Source organism: Labeo rohita, chromosome 3, assembly GCF_022985175.1.
Source record: "Labeo rohita strain BAU-BD-2019 chromosome 3, IGBB_LRoh.1.0, whole genome shotgun sequence".
NCBI lineage: Eukaryota > Metazoa > Chordata > Actinopteri > Cypriniformes > Cyprinidae > Labeo > Labeo rohita.
Window position 1 is genome coordinate 49,089,491 of NC_066871.1, and position 16,529 is coordinate 49,106,019.

General features: G+C 37.0%; 1 pseudogene; it reads left to right on the forward strand.

Moving 5' to 3' along the window:
• LOC127161235 (uncharacterized) overlaps nt 1–15,840 on the forward strand; it is a 216,886-nt pseudogene extending 201,046 nt beyond the window's left edge.
• The last annotated feature ends 689 nt before the right edge of the window (nt 15,841–16,529 follow it).

A 16,529-nucleotide genomic window follows, 5' to 3' on the forward strand; every position in this document is an offset into this window, starting at 1 on the left:
ACCCCTTTCAGTAATGACCTACTGTGACTTACTTTCTTTGTGGAGGGTGTCAGTGATTGTCTTCTGGACCATTGCCAAGTCAGCAGTCTTCTCCATTAGTGTGGTTTCAAAGAACAAGAGATACCCAGAATTTATACTGTAGGGATTGTCATTTAATGAAACTCAAATAAATATTCTAATATTTTGAGATACTGGATTTTTGACTTTCATGAGCTGTATGTTCTAAACATCAAAATTAAAACAAACAAAAAAAAAAACAAAAAAAAAAAACTAATGAAATATTTTACTTTACATGTAATAAATCTGGAATATATGAAAGTTTTTTTTTTTTAAGTTACAATAAAAAAAATAACTTTTTCATGATATTCTAATTTTCTGAGATGCACCTGTATTTGTGTATTTTTAACCATTCAGGTGTGAAAAAGAAATAAAAGAGGAGCTTAATTCAGTACTCTGGGCTTCTTGCCGAGCATTGTGGGGTCCATGACACGCTGCTGTAGAGAAGCACGCTCACCATACCATCCTTGTAGACCTGAATCTTGGTATACTTGTCATTAAACTACACCAGGGTTGTCCAAACTCGGTCCTGGAGGGCCACTGTCCTGCAGAGTTTAGCTGCAACTTTTCTTAACACACCTACTTGGAAGTTTCAAGAATGCTAATTAGGACCTTGACTAGCTGGTTCAGGTGTGTTTAATTGGGGTTGGAGCTAAACTCTACAGGACAGGGGCCCTCCAGGAGCACGATTGTACACCACTGGTCTGTACTGTTTTTGTTGATTTAGACATGTGTAATAGCCTCCCAATTCACCTGCTCAGTGTAAAGAGAGAGAGTCAGAAGGCCCTTTTCCACCAGCAGGAACTGGGTTCGAAGTTGGTTCGACTGGCGAGCCTTTTAAGGAGCGAGTCACCTCAGAGCCAAGTCTTATGACACTGAATACGTCTCATCTTTCCCAGCAACAAAAACACCAGGCTTGATGAAGATGCTAAGCTTTTGAATTGTTTTCACAGTACTTCGACACCACACACATTTCCCCCACTGTTGACGATTTTGAAGATGAAGAAGAAAACGAGATGGGAGTTTTTTGACTTACCCTAACTGTATTGACCCGGATTACACAAACTTTGCATGTGCATCACAGAGATGAAACCAGATGAGCATTTGAAGTTAAAAAGTGTCAATTTGTTTTGAAAATGACCAATCGTTTTGGTAGATAAGATCTTTCTTCCTCAGCTGGGATTGTTTAGAGCCCTTTGAAACTGCATTTAAACTGCATTTTGAAAATTCAAACTTGGGAGCACCATTGAAGTCCACTATATCTCATCTTTCCCAGAAACGCTAGTGTGGCAACATCAAACACAAACACATCAGGCTTGCTCGAGGTGCAAAACTTTTGAATTGCTCTCACAGTACTTCAACATCACATGCCAACCAGTCCATGCAGCGCCGACACATCCTGAACAATCCTAATATCAACAATGGCTTTGTGGAACCTATATCAGCACCCAAACACAGTGAATTGAACTTGTTTGTGTTTAGCTCCTATTTCAAAACAAATCCTGGTCAAAAGTTTCTGTTTGTCTTGTTGGTCACAGTAACCCCATCCCAGCCCCTGACATAAGCGGCTCTTACTTCTAGACCAGCAATGTTTTGGTGCTACTTACAAACCACTTTTCCTGATTCAGAGCTGGTGCTTTGGGTGCCATAGGACAAGAAACTGGGCTAGGCTCTGGTTCTAAACCAGCACTTAAACTGCCTTGATGGAAAAGGGGTAAGAGATAGAGGATCCCAGGTACACAAAGTCATGTATGACCTCAAGTTTGTAGTCAGAGATGGAGATGCTAGGTGGAGGATTTACATGCTATCCTATGACTTGCATCTTTTTAGGCTGATGGTGAGCCCAAACTTATGGCATGCCTTGCTGAAGTGATTCACCAGCTGTTGCAGATCCTCAGCAGAATGTATGGTGAGTTGCATCATCAGCACACAGGAGGTCAATGAAACACGTAATTCAGACTCTGATCTTTGTTCTTATTCTAGAAAGATTGAAAAAGCTTTCCATCAGATCTAATATGATGTTAGATCACTTCAGGAGCAGACCCAAAGGTGTACTTCAGCAAGACAACAAAAAAGAAGCTGAAAATTGTGAAAACTAAACACAGCCCTATTTCACTCCCTTCGTATGTCAAAGACCTCTAAGGTTAAGCCATCAAAGACAACAGTTTCCTTCATGTCATAATGGAAGGACTTGTTGATGCTAATGACAGTTAGTGGACAAGGAGTCTTGGTCAAAATCTTGAAGGGGCCATCTCTGCTAACCGGATCAAAGGCCTTGATGAGATCAGTAAAGGTCACAAAAGGGCTGCTGCTGCTGCTCCCTGAACTTTTTCTGTAACTGTTGGAGTGAGAAGATCATGCCGGCAGTGGATCTGTTGATTCAGAGCCCACACTGTGATTCTGGATAAACTCTCTCAGCGAGAGCCTGGAGGTGCATAAGGATAACTCAAGTGAATAGTTTCCCAACTACACTTAGGACAGATATGTGTGATATTTGTTACAATCACTTCTGATGCCCTTGTCTTTATAGAGAGTGACAATGTTTGCCTGTGGCACAGCATCTTCCTTTCAATAAAGGCAAAGTATTTCATGCTGCTGACTGAGCACTGTAGCTTTACAGCACTTCAGGACTTCTGCAGAGATGCCATTCTTGCCAGGTGCTTACATTCAATTCCTCTAGGATGGGTTTCCTTATCCAGCTCAGCCAGCACAGGCAGGATTTCCTCTGGGGGCCATATTTTCCTAGGCGTATAACTCGGAGTAGTGCTCCACCTATCTTCTAATCTGCTAAGCCCTGTTTTGTATTATCTTTCCTATGATGGACTGAGGTGTGCAGTCTTCTTTTGTATAGGGCCCAATGTCTGCTAGATGTTGTTGTATATCCCCTTGATGTTTCAAGAATCTGTGGCACACTGTATCTGGGAGCAAAGCTGTAGCTGATAATCACTGGCACATAGGTGAGCCACCAAGTTTTGTTGCTTTGGCCAGGTCTTACAAAAAGTATGCTGTCTCTTCCCTTCAATAACTGGCATCATCACCTTGGCATTGGCTTCAAACCGGCCTGCAGACTTGCCAAAGATGGAAATAACAGTATCACACACAGCATCCATGATGTGTTGACTGCTCTCACTGGTGCCGCCATTTAATTTGTTTGGAAGGATTTCCTCCAGCACTCATGTAAACGTTTCTACTCTGTCCTGGTTGTGTGTTTTGCTGGTGTCAGTACAAGGACTGCCTTCCTATTTGGTTTGAGGCAGTCTCCATGGCAGCAGCTTGATCTTACTTCAGACCAGAGAGTGATCTGTATCACAGTCAGGTGATCTAACTGGATGTCTCCAGGAATCTCTGTGCTGTGACTTGGTATAAAAAAAAAAAAAAGTTGTTGTGTTGTTGATGTCCAGATCTTGGTGGCAGCAGAACTTGATTAAGCATAGCCATTGCATCCTTGTTTATCTTGACAAGACCGAACTGACGCAAACAAGTTGGTCAGGAGTTGTGGTCATTGCCCACTCTAGCATTGAAATCCCAGAGAATGAACAGTGGCTTGTTTGGTGAGTCCCCATCCCTTAAAGCACTGACTGCAGGCATGATTTTGTCAGTCTTAGGTGTGAAAAACTCTGGAACAGTGACCAGTATTGTTAACACAGTGGTTTTCAACCAGGGGTCCTGGGCCCACTAGAGGGCCTCAGGTGGACATAAAATGATTGATTCCATTAACCAACCTGGATATATGAGTGGAAAAAAAAAAAAAATTCTAGTTATGCCAAGCTGTAAAATATTTATTGGGTCAAATTTGTAAGTAATTGTGTATCAGTGTAAGTTATGCATTTGTCAAAGTAAAAAATATTTAAATGGTGGAATGTACAGGTGAGACCCTTGAGCACCGAACCCCTAACTGCTCCCTGGGCGCAGAAAATGGCTGCTCACTCCTCTCAGTGTGTGTTCACAATGTGTGTGTGCATGTGTTTGTTCACTACTCACTGTTGTGCAGTGGCGATTTCTTTAAGACTGCAAGGGAAGCTCAGCTTCCCCTATAATGTCACAAAATTAATAGTCAAATTATGTACTATTGTACTAACATTTTATTGACTAAAAATGCGTTAGAAAACGTTCATCTCAAAGACGAGTTCGTTCAGAATCAGTTAGATATAGCAGGTCGGCTGACTTGATTTTCTTCTCATACATTCCCGTAGCATCACAGTGCATTTCCCCGTTGAAGCCCAGCGTCCATTGACTTCAATGCGGCTGCTTTGAACGTTTTTTTTTCAGTGCTTTGAAACTAGACGGTCATTGGATAAACGCTGCGATTATGTCCCGCCCACGGACGCTCAGCGTCTCTGGGGGTGAATGAGGAGCAAATGAGGAGTGGGCTGGCCTGGACGCCGAGCTTCTGCGTGATGATTGGAGGGTCTGTCGAAAGATTGCATCTCCTTTTGACTGACAGCGATTTTGTACTATAAGGAATCGCTGAAGCTATTCGCGCTCAGTCCCATCGCGGATTTCTCAAGTTCAGTCGAAATAAAAACTGCTGCAACCTATTTCTTTATATTTGCTTGGCGAAATTGCTTGATTTTCATCATACATTTCACACAATTATACACCACATTCCTTGTTTCACTTTTACAGAGTTTAATGTTTTTTTTTTTAGATCGTTCATTCATTCATTCATGTTAATATTTAATGTAGTAATCAATATATATATATAGATTACTACATTAAATATTAACATGGAGGATGACTATAAATTAATATAAATATAAATATAAATATATATATATATATATATATATATATATATATATATATATATATATATATATATATATATAAATAGTAATCTTGAAAAATTTTAACATAACATAATGAAACCTTATATTTCTATTAAAATACTTTATAAATAAATAAATAAATAAATAAATCTCCATAATAACCTTATTTAAATTGCAAAATATTTATACTATATAGTAGCATCTGACTAAAAGAAAAAATGCATCATATTTTGCATAATAAAACTAAAGCTTTTTTTTTACGATTGTTTGCATTGTGACTTACTTATGACAATAAGGCACATTCTTGTGAATAAATAAATAGACAATTTTATGATGTAGGCCGAAAATGAGCTTCCCCTATTTGACAGACCAGTAGCCGCCACTGCTGTTGTGTGTGTGTAATGGGATAAAGTCAGAGCACAAATTCAGACTATGGGTTAGCATACTTGGCCACATGTCACGTCACTATAGTATTTTCAGAGTGGTGAGCTCACTGATGAGGTTTAACTGCCAAGAAGCAATACAGACTTGTTTTGTCTGCACTGAAATGCTTGGTAAACAAAAACAAAAAAATAAAATAAATATATATGTATATATGTATTTAGTTTGTTTGTTTGTTTTTGTTTACCAAGCATTTCAGTGCAGACAAAGCAAGTCTGCATTGCTTCTTTCTAAACTCTGTTTAAGGCAGCGTTGCCCAAACTCAGTCCTGCAACCTCTTATTAGAGGTAAGCTAATCAACCTCTCATTAGACATGCTAGAAACTTCCCAGCAGGTGTGTTGAGGCAAGTTGGAGCTAAACTCTGCAAGGTACCGATCCTCCTGGGCTGAGTTTGGGTACCCATCCTTTAAGCCAATGTATGCAAGATTGTATTTTTCCTAGACAAGTTTTGCTTCCCTTTGGTAGTCTGTGAATTGTATTAAATTCTTTGTGGAATCATTTGTCCAGTTTTAATCAAGCAAAGTGGCTCAGGGTGGAAATGTTTTTTTGCACTAAGTGTGACATTACATGTTTCCTGTGGTATTGTGAAGCTGTGTTCTCACTGTTGAGTTGAAACTTGTGAGAACTTACCTAGTTTGACCACAATAGATTGATGGGAATAAATTCTGTTGGTAGTTTCTCTTCTTTCTTTTAGCAGGTCAAATTCTGTGTCCGTCTCAACATCTCAACTGGAGAATCTGCTGAGGATCTGGAAAGACTGACAGAAAGGGAAAATGGCTGATAAGTGTCATTTGTGTCTGCTGGGACTGATCATTCTCTCTTCACTTCTCACAGGTAAACACATTTCTACATGCTTTTTTTTTTTTTACATGAGTTTAGTGTAAATATACTGAGTCTGGGAATGAGTTAGTTTGAACATGCTTTATTTTTCCTGAAATGCATGTTCTGAGTCACATTTGCAAATACAGTTTTATTTCTAAATGCGCTGACATCTGACACTGCTGTCACATGAGTTTGTTTATGCAGCATCATCTATTAATATAGAGCATAACTGTAGCATGTTAGAGTGAATCAGGCAAAGATAATGTGATCAAAACTAACATGCCCCAAAGAAAGCATGGATGAAAATATATACACTGCCCACCAAAAGTTTGGAAATGCCAATATTGGCATGAATCTTTTTTAATTTGTGGTAATTTTGCAAATATCCACCATTAGCAGCTATTACAGCTCTGCATAATCTGGGCCTAAATTCATTGTATTCTAAACTTAATAGACTCTATGCACAAACGCTGCTGACGTATTTCCGGTAGAATCTTGGTCAGCCTATTTACTTCTGCATAGCGTATTCTATAGCGAAGTATACTAGAGGCAAAACTCTTTCATAAGATTAATTTGACAGCGATTTATAATTTAAGTATTACATGTAGTATTATATAGTTTTACATTATAGTAATTACCAGAATGGCGCATTAGTGAAAGCTTGGGCAAAGGATTAAAGACAAGATAACATTTATTGGAGATTGATCATTTTAGATTTATTTTCGTAATAAATAATATAAACATGTATATGCACTGCAGGAATGTAAACTTTTCACCTGTAGGCAATGAAATAAAAATAAACTGAAACCAAACCAGTAGGTGGCAACAAATGGCTGTTTGAATAAGTGAGTTCAACAGATTCGTTCAAACAGCTGATTCATTCAGAAACGAGGCAAGCAACTGCCTTCATGAATGGATTACTGAATCACTGACTCACTTGATTCGTTAAAAAACGTGGATTCATTCAGTAACGAAACACCGCTGTGTTGCTCAGAGACACAAAACAGTTCTGCTGTGGCAACGCAGGCTGCACAAGCAACGTCTGTAACACAGGTCAATCGCAGGTCAATCGCATCTCTATTTAAAACTTTAACTTTGCTTAGCTGAAGTCTTGATTGTGTCCTCCTACTCTCAAACTATGCGGCTTCTCTGACTTCCTCATCGACCTGAAACATGTCGCCCTCACGCAGATCTCTCCTGTCACCTGATCCTTACTAGAAACTGAGATATTACTTATAGTTAGTAACGTTCATAAAGTAAAATCCAAAATGTACAGGTGCTGGTCATATAATTAGAATATCTTCAGAAAGTTGATTTATTTCACTAATTCCATTCAAAAAGTGTAACTTGTATAATGTACACATTCATTCCACACAGACTGATATATTTCAAGTGTTTATTTCTTTTCATTTTGATGATTATAACTGACAACTAAAAGCCCAAATTCAGTATCTCAGAAAATTAGAATATTACTTAAGACCAATACAAAGAAAGGATTTTTAGAAATCTTGGCCAACTGAAAAGTATGAACATGAAAAGTATGAGCATGTACAGCACTCAATACTTAGTTGGGGCTCCTTTTGTCTGAATTACTGCAGCAATGCGGCGTGGCATGGGGTCAATCAGTCTGTGGCACCTCAGTTCTTCTGCATTGTTGGGTCTGGCATATCGCATCTTCCTCTTCACAATACCCCATAGATTTTCTATGGGGTTAAGGTCAGTCGAGTTTGCTGGCCAATGAAGAACAGGGATACCATGCAACGTGGATTCTGTGCCTCTCCTCTCTTCCTCCAGACTCTGGGACCCTGATTTCCAAAGGAAATGCAAAATTTGCTTTCATCAGAGAACATAACTTTGGACCACTCAGCAGCAGTCCAGTCCTTTTTGTCTTTAGCCCAGACGAGACGCTTCTGACACTGTCTGTTGTTCAAGAGTGGCTTGACACAAGGAATGCGACAGCTGAAACCCATGTCTTGCATACGTCTGTGTGTAGTGGTTCTTGAAGCCCTGACTCCAGCTGCAGTCCACTCTTTGTGAATCTCCCCCACATTTTTGAATGGGTTTTGTTTCACAGTTCTCTCCAGTGTGCGGTTACCCCTATTGCTTGTACACTTTTTTTCTACCACATCTTTTCCTTCCCTTTGCCTCTCTATTAATGTGCTTGGACACAGAGCTCTGTGAACAGCCAGCCTCTTTTGCAATGACCTTTTGTGTCTTGCCCTCCTTGTGCAGGGTGTCAATGGTCGTCTTTTGGACAACTGTCAAATCAGCAGTCTTCCCCATGATTGTGTAGCCTACAGAACTAGACTGAGAGACCATTTAAAGGCCTTTTCAAGTGTTTTGAGTTAATTAGCCGATTAGAGTGTGGCACCAGGTGTCTTCAATACTGAACCTTTTCACAATATTCTAATTTTCTGAGATACTGAATTTGGGGTTTTTATTAGTTGTCATCATCAAAATTAAAAGAAATAAACACTTGAAATATATCAGTCTGTGTGGAATGAATGTATACATTATACAAGTTTCACTTCCTGAATGTCTGGGGGGAGTCTCACCCGGGGAGCAATTCAGTGTAGAAGTGCCACTGGTGATGGCTTTCAGACCTTTTCACATTGAAGCTGGTTTGTTCAAAGTGAACTGATCTTCTAACATTTTTCCCACTCTAATCTCCTTATTCAGTGTGTTCCTGGCTGTATTATACAAAACTCTGTCCCCTTTTCTGTAGGCATCCTCTTTGGCCTGACAAAGTTGTCTGAGGTTTGCTGTAAACCATGGCTTATCATTGTTGAATGTTAAATAAGTTCTGGTAGGAATGCACATATCCTCACAGAAATTGGATCTTACAGTCTCTGTGAGCTCATCCAGATCGGTGGCAGCAGCTTTGAAAACACTCCAATCAGTCCATTCGAAACAGGCTTGTAAAACCTGCTCTCTTTCATTGTTCCATCTCTTTACAGTCTTTACTACAGGTTTAGCAAATTTCTGTTTTTGCCTGTAGGTTGGTATAAGATGAACCAGACAGTGATCCGAGAGCCCCAAAGCTGCCCATGGGACAGAGTGATATGCATCCTTAATTACTGTGTAACAATGGTCCAGTATATTACTGTCTCTGGTGGGACATGTAACATGCTGTCTGTATTTTGGCAGTTCACACAAGATGATATTAGTTTTATTAAAGTCCCCAACAATTATAATAACAGAATCCAGGTGTTTTTATTCTGTGATCTGATCAGCAAGTTTCTGTAAAGCCAGGTTCACATGTGCTTGCGGTGGAATGTACACATTTACGAAAACAAATGAGCAAAACTCTTGTGGTGAATAGAATGGCTTACAGTTAATGAGAAGCGCATCTAGATCAGAACAGCACATCTTCTTACATCTTGTTACATCTGTATACCACCTTTCATTGATGTAGAAGCTTGTCTTCTATGTTTTGGATATTAATGTCCATTGCAGTGTTAATTCCCTTGGAGCTAAATCAATCTGTTTCCTTTACAAATTGTGTTTCAGGTACCAGTGGAGTGGATGATGCTCATGTGTTCATCAGTTCTGGTGAAAATGTCCGTCTGCCCTGTAATAATGCTCTTCATGACTGCAAATCAACTACCTGGAATTATGAAAGATTCAGACATTCAGCAGCAGTTGAACTGATTGCTGGAGGGATAAACAAGAAAGACATCGAGATACATGAGAGACTGAGTCTGGGGTCTGACTGCTCTCTGAACATCACGAGCGTCACAAAAGAAGATTATGGACTTTACACCTGCCAACAGTGGACAGTAAATGGACAACAACAAGGAAATGATTCACATGTTTATCTGAATGTTCTTCATGGTAATTTTATGATTATGTGGTCAATTTAAAAACGGCAAATTCTTCATTTTTAAACTCCATGATAACTGAAAAGTGTGTGATTTTGTGTGTTATTTTGTGTTTCAGTCTCTTCATCATCCTCACAGACTGAGATCAGTGCAGGCAGCTCTGTGACTCTCTACTGTCAGTTGTATTCATATACTGGAGTCTCTTGTGATGATTCAGGTCCTTCTGAGGGAATTCAGCTGTTCTGGGTGAATCAGGCTGGTGTTAAACTGACAATATCAGACTCCAGATATCAGGAATCAGCTCCAGGACACTGTATCATCACTCTGAATACAACACTCCTGAATGAAGATGACAACAGAGAGTGGAGATGTGAAGTTACTCACAGAAATCAAGTCAAGACCTCAGTCACATATACTGTCAAGAGTTCAGGTGAGAAAACAATCTCATCAATCAGTTACATAGAGTCTCTGTTAGACATGCTAGTATAGTGTCATCTTGTTTACTAATTAAAATATGATTGTCATTTTCTACAGTATGATTAATCTGAACCAACATTCATCTTTACAGCTCAAGCTGATTCAGCAATAGCAGAGATTCCAGTCCACAACACAAAATCAACTACAACGACAGCAGTAACTTCTACACGAGGTACAGTGCACAAAAAAGAATTGTCACTGCTGCGAGTTTTACTGAATCCTCTCTTGTCCATGTTATTTACCAAATGCATGAAATTCATTCCTGAATGAGTCATTTTGAACAAATCAAATTATTCCATGACTCTTTCATTAAGACAGTGATTTGCCACCACCTACTGGTGGTTTTAGTTTCATATTTAAAAACATATTTTCCTTCTATCATTTTATATTTCTCTGTTTAAAATGTTATATTTAAAACATTAATCTCAAAGCATTAATTAAGTTGGCTTGGGAAAGCCAACTTACTGAAATTGTATTTAAACTTATTATTATTCTTCTTCTTATTTTTCTTAACGCAAATTTTTTGGACACCTACTCCTCCTAGACCGTTCAAGCTACATACTCCAAACTCGGGTCAGATCTTCATACTGTTCTGACTTAGTGTGCTATATCTTTTCAGACTGGTTTGAGTTACGGTTTTCTTAAAAATTAATATTAAAAATCATAAAAAGTCCCATAGACTTTCATTGACCAAAAGTCCATGTCTGTTTGAACTATGTTTAATGTAAACTGCTAGAAGCCATTGATACTCAATTAAGCTTTAAGCTATCTATGTTCTTTCTAACTAATAACTAATCTATCTATCTATCTATCTATCTATCTATCTATCTATCTATCTATCTATCTATCTATCTATCTATCTATCTATCTTCAAACCTTATCTATCTATCTATCTATCTATCTATCTTCAAACCTTATTTATCTATCTATCTATCTATCTATCTATCTTCAAACCTTATCTATCTATCTATCTATCTATCTATCTATCTATCTATCTATCTATCTATCTATCTTCAAACCTTATTTATCTATCTATCTATCTATCTATCTATCTATCTATCTATCTATCTTCAAACCTTATTTATCTATCTATCTATCTATCTATCTATCTTCAAACCTTATCTATCTATCTATCTATCTATCTATCTATCTATCTATCTATCTATCTATCTATCTATCTATCATCTAAACTTATCTATCTATCTATCTATCTATCTACCTCTATCTATCTATCTATCTATTCTATCTATCTATCTATCATCTAAACTTATCTATCTATCTATCTATCTATCTATCTATCTATCTATCTATCTATCTATCTATCTAACTTATCTATCTATCTATCATCTAACCTTATCTATCTATCTATCATTCTATCTATCTATCTATCATCTAAACTTATCTATCTATCTATCTATCTATCTATCTATCTAAACTTATCTATCTATCTATCATCTAAACTTATCTATCTATCTATCTATCTATCTATCATCTAACCTATCTATCTATCTATCTATCTCTATCTATCTATCTATCTATCATCTAAACTTATCTATCTATCTATCTATCTATCTATCTATCTATCTATCTATCATCTAACCTTATCTATCTATCTATCTATCTATCTATCTATCTATCTATCTATCTAGCTGCTAGACATGCTAATCATGTTAGAAACATGCTAGCGACATGCTAGTAATGCTAAAAAATGCTGCTAGCGACATGCTAGTAATCTTAAAAAACATGCTAGCGACATGCTAATCATGTTAGAAACATGCTAGCGACATGCTAGTAATGCTAAAAAACATGTTAGCGACATGCTAATCATGCTAGAAACATGCTAGCGACATGCTAGTCATGTTAGAAACATGCTAGCGACATGCTAATCACGTTAGAAACATGCTAGTGACATGCTAGTCATGCTAGAAAATGCTAGAAAAATGCTACTTTTTGCTAATCATGTTAGAAACATGCTAGCAACTTTGCTAATCATGCTAGCACCATGCTAGTGACATGCTAATCATGCTAGAAACATGCTAGAAACATGCTAGACATGCTAGTCATGTTAGAAACATGCTAACGACATGCTAATCACGTTAGAAACATGCTAGCGACATGCTAGTCATGCTAGAGACATGCTAACGACATGCTAATCATGTTAGAAACATGCTAGCGACATGCTAATCATGCTAATCATGCTAGATGCTAATCATGCTAGAAACATGCTAGCGACATGCTAATCATGTTAGAAACATGCTAGCGACATGCTAATCATGCTAAAAAAACATGCTAAATCATGTTATGCTAATCATGCTAGAAACATGCTAGCGACATGCTAATCATGCTAGAAACATGCTAGCGACATGCTAATCATGCTAGAAACATGCTAGCGACATGCTAATCATGCTAGAAACATGCTAGCGACATGCTAATCATGCTAGAAACATGCTAGCGACATGCTAATCATGCTAGAAACATGCTAGTGACATGCTAATCATGCTAGAAACATGCTAGCGACATGCTAATCATGCTAGAAACATGCTAGCGACATGCTAATCATGTTAGAAACATGCTATCATGCGACATGCTTGACATGCTAATCATGCTAAAAACATGTTAGCGACATGCTAATCATGCTAGAAACATGCTAGCGACATGCTAGTCATGTTAGAAACATGCTAGCGACATGCTAATCATGTTAGAAACATGCTAGTGACATGCTAATCATGTTAGAAACATGCTAGTGACATGCTAATCATGCTAGAAACATGCTAGCAACTTTGCTAATCATGTTAGAAACATGCTAGCAACTTTGCTAATCATGCTAGCACCATGCTAGTGACATGCTAATCATGCTAGAAACATGCTAGCGACATGCTAGTCATGTTAGAAACATGCTAGCGACATGCTAGTCATGCTAGAAACATGCTAGCTACTTTGTTAATCATGCTAGCACCATGCTAGTGACATGCTAATCATGCTAGAAATATGCTAGCGACATGCTAGTCATGTTAGAAACATGCTAGCGACATGCTAATCACTTTAGAAACATGCTAGTGACATGCTAGTCATGCTAGAAACATGCTAGCAACTTTGCTAATCATGTTAGAAACATGCTAGCAACTTTGCTAATCATGCTAGGAACATGCTAACGACATGCTAATCATGTTAGAAACATGCTAGTGAAATGCTAGTCATGCTAGAAACATGCTAGCAACATGCTAGTAACTTGGTAATAATGTTAGAATCCTCTATCTATCTTTCCGTCGATTGACAATCTGACCAATACTATCTATCTATTTATCTGACAGACTACATTCAAACTTTAAAACTTCTAAATATATCAGACTGAAAACCATCCAAACTTAAAACTTCTTAAACTATTTAAACTTTTCAAACTTCTTAACTTTTCAAACTTTTCAAACTTTTTAAACTTTTCAAACTTTTCAGACTTTTTAAACTTTTCAAACTTTCTGGTCCGGCTTTCTCAAGCCAACTTAAAGTTTGTCTTGACAAACTTTTTTATCTAGTTATGCATTTATAATTGTTCTAAATGTGTTCATCCCACCCATAAAAATACTTTTTAAAGCATGCACTTTGTAATCTGTAACAAAATACATTTTAAAAGTAACCTTACCAACCACGGATTCATCTGAACATTCTGAACGATCTTCTCAAGACAAACTACATCAGCAGCTCCTGCACAAGGTTCATCATCACTGACACACATCAGCAGATCTCACAATTTTTTTTTTTTTTTTTTTTTTTTTCCACACATGTAATCTGCAAAGTAACTCTTTTATAAGATTTGTCAAGGAGATGGAGTCCATCTGTTTTTTTTTTTTTTTTTTTCACTAACTAGACTGTTGACTGTTCCTAAGATGATTTTTTACTACATATGTTCTACAATATGTGACCCTGGACCACAAAACATAAGTGTAAATTTCTCGAGATTGATTTTTACCATACTAATGTATGGTTTGTTAGGATAGGACAATATTTGGCTGAGATACAACTATCTGATGGTGCCAAACAATCTAAATATTGAGAAAATCACCTTTAACGTTGTCCAAATGAAGATCATAGCAATGCATATTACTAATCAAAAGTTAGTAAAAGATATATTTACGGTGGGAAATTTACAAAATGAACATGATCTTTATTTAATATCCTAATGATTTTTGACATAAAAGAAAAATCTGTAAATTTGACCCATCCAATGTATTTTTGGCTATTGCTGCAAACATAAGACTGATTTTGTGGTCCAGGGGTACATATTGTTAATCTGAACTCAAATGCATCCTCCAGTGGTTTCTTCTAGAATCAGTCTCTGTATGTAAACTGAGTTTTTCTAAATCCCTTCCCTTCTCCCCCAGGCCACAAGGGGGCTCCTATAACTGTCTGATTTGAATTATTTCACTCTAATAACTTTAAAACTGTAAAACTTTAAAACCATTAAAACTGTCAATACTTCTGTAAATGCTTAGTCAGTACATAACCAATTGTAGTTTAATAGCCTTGACTTCAGTCATTTACAATTTCTCTTATTCCTCTCTCTCATCTTTCCTGCAGTGATTGTGATTATTGTTGAGTTTGCAGTGTTTGCTGCTCCTACTGTGATTCTTCTTCAGATCATCTGTGCAAGAAGAGCTGGTGAGTTTTTGAGACGATTCACATTGATCTGCAATCATGAGAGCTCAGTAAATGTTTTTGTGTTGAATTATTTTGCAGAAATGAAGAACTCACAGCATTGAGAGGAAATAGTAATGAATACAATATTAGAATAAACACTCTGCTAACAACAGGCCAGATTACAGCAAGATTTATCTTCATCTCAATGTTGTTATGGATTTTTGCATGCAGCTTTCAAGCATATTTGTTCCATATACTGTAATGAATGCTTTAAATGCAATAATAAATTCAGAGATCAACAGAAGAACCTTTAATCACCATGAATAGTTATTACAAAAATCATAATAGAAATACATAATTTTCTAATCTTGATTCATCTAATGATTTCATTAAACTTTGTATTTGTGAAGGCATTTTAAATGTTGTACTAGTCCATTTTAACTGGTGATGCAACATGTGTCTGTTAATTATCATATTTCATGTAATTTCATGTTGTTGTTGCTGTTGTTGTTATCTTTATTCACTGATCCTTTGAAATCTAGAGACAAATGCTTATTTAGGAAAATATCTGAATAATTGTTTTCCCAGCCTACATGCTTCAACATGTTTTATGTCAGGTACCATATGCAGAAATAACAATTCACAATTTATAAACCTCTTTTTTGGTCTCCAAATATGTGCTGAATACTTATAATATACTTATTATATTTACTTAATATTTTCACTGTGTAAACTGCAGATCTCATTCGATCCTGATGAATGACTCACAATATTTGTATTTATTTATTTTTTTTTTTTTTTAATGCAAGATTACTTTCACTTTCTGAGAAATGGTTTTAACAATAAAAAACCACAAAAATCACCAAGATTGTCTGTCTGTTCAGAAACAAGCTTGTAAAAAAATCTTTCTTGAAAAGTGTTTTTCTTCATTCCATACTGAACACAATTTCTTTATTTATTTTTTAATCAAGTCAGTATGACAGAAAGGAGAAATAATACTGTAAGTCAATCTCTTGTTGTCCAAAAAAAAAAAAAAAAACTTTTTTCAGCTTTTTTTTTTCAGAGACCTATGAATATTACTTTGGTCCCTATCAGCGAACCAGAAGTGATTCCTCTCAAATCGCATTCAGTGTGGGTCGTGTGGTGTGGTCCCTAAACACGCTACTGAGCTAAAGAGACTTTATTTTAAATTTTGTTATTTATTTTAAATGTTGTTTGTTCTGTGTAATTGTAGTTTTAATATCTGAAAGCCACTTAGTATTGATTGCTTTTCTGTTTTAAATTTCTCAGTAACCTAAAACTTTTTATTAGTTAATAAACAGTTTTTTTCTTCCACACAGACTAAGACTATTTATGTACGATGTGTTGTTTTATAGATGTTTTGTCGTTTTAAATAGAACTTTGCCTTTTTCTTTATCTGCTGCTGATCCCGCCGCGCTGCGATGACGTCATCACCTGCGCGCGCGTTCACTCAGTCTGCGTCGAGTCTTCTGAGGAGAGGTGAGCAGA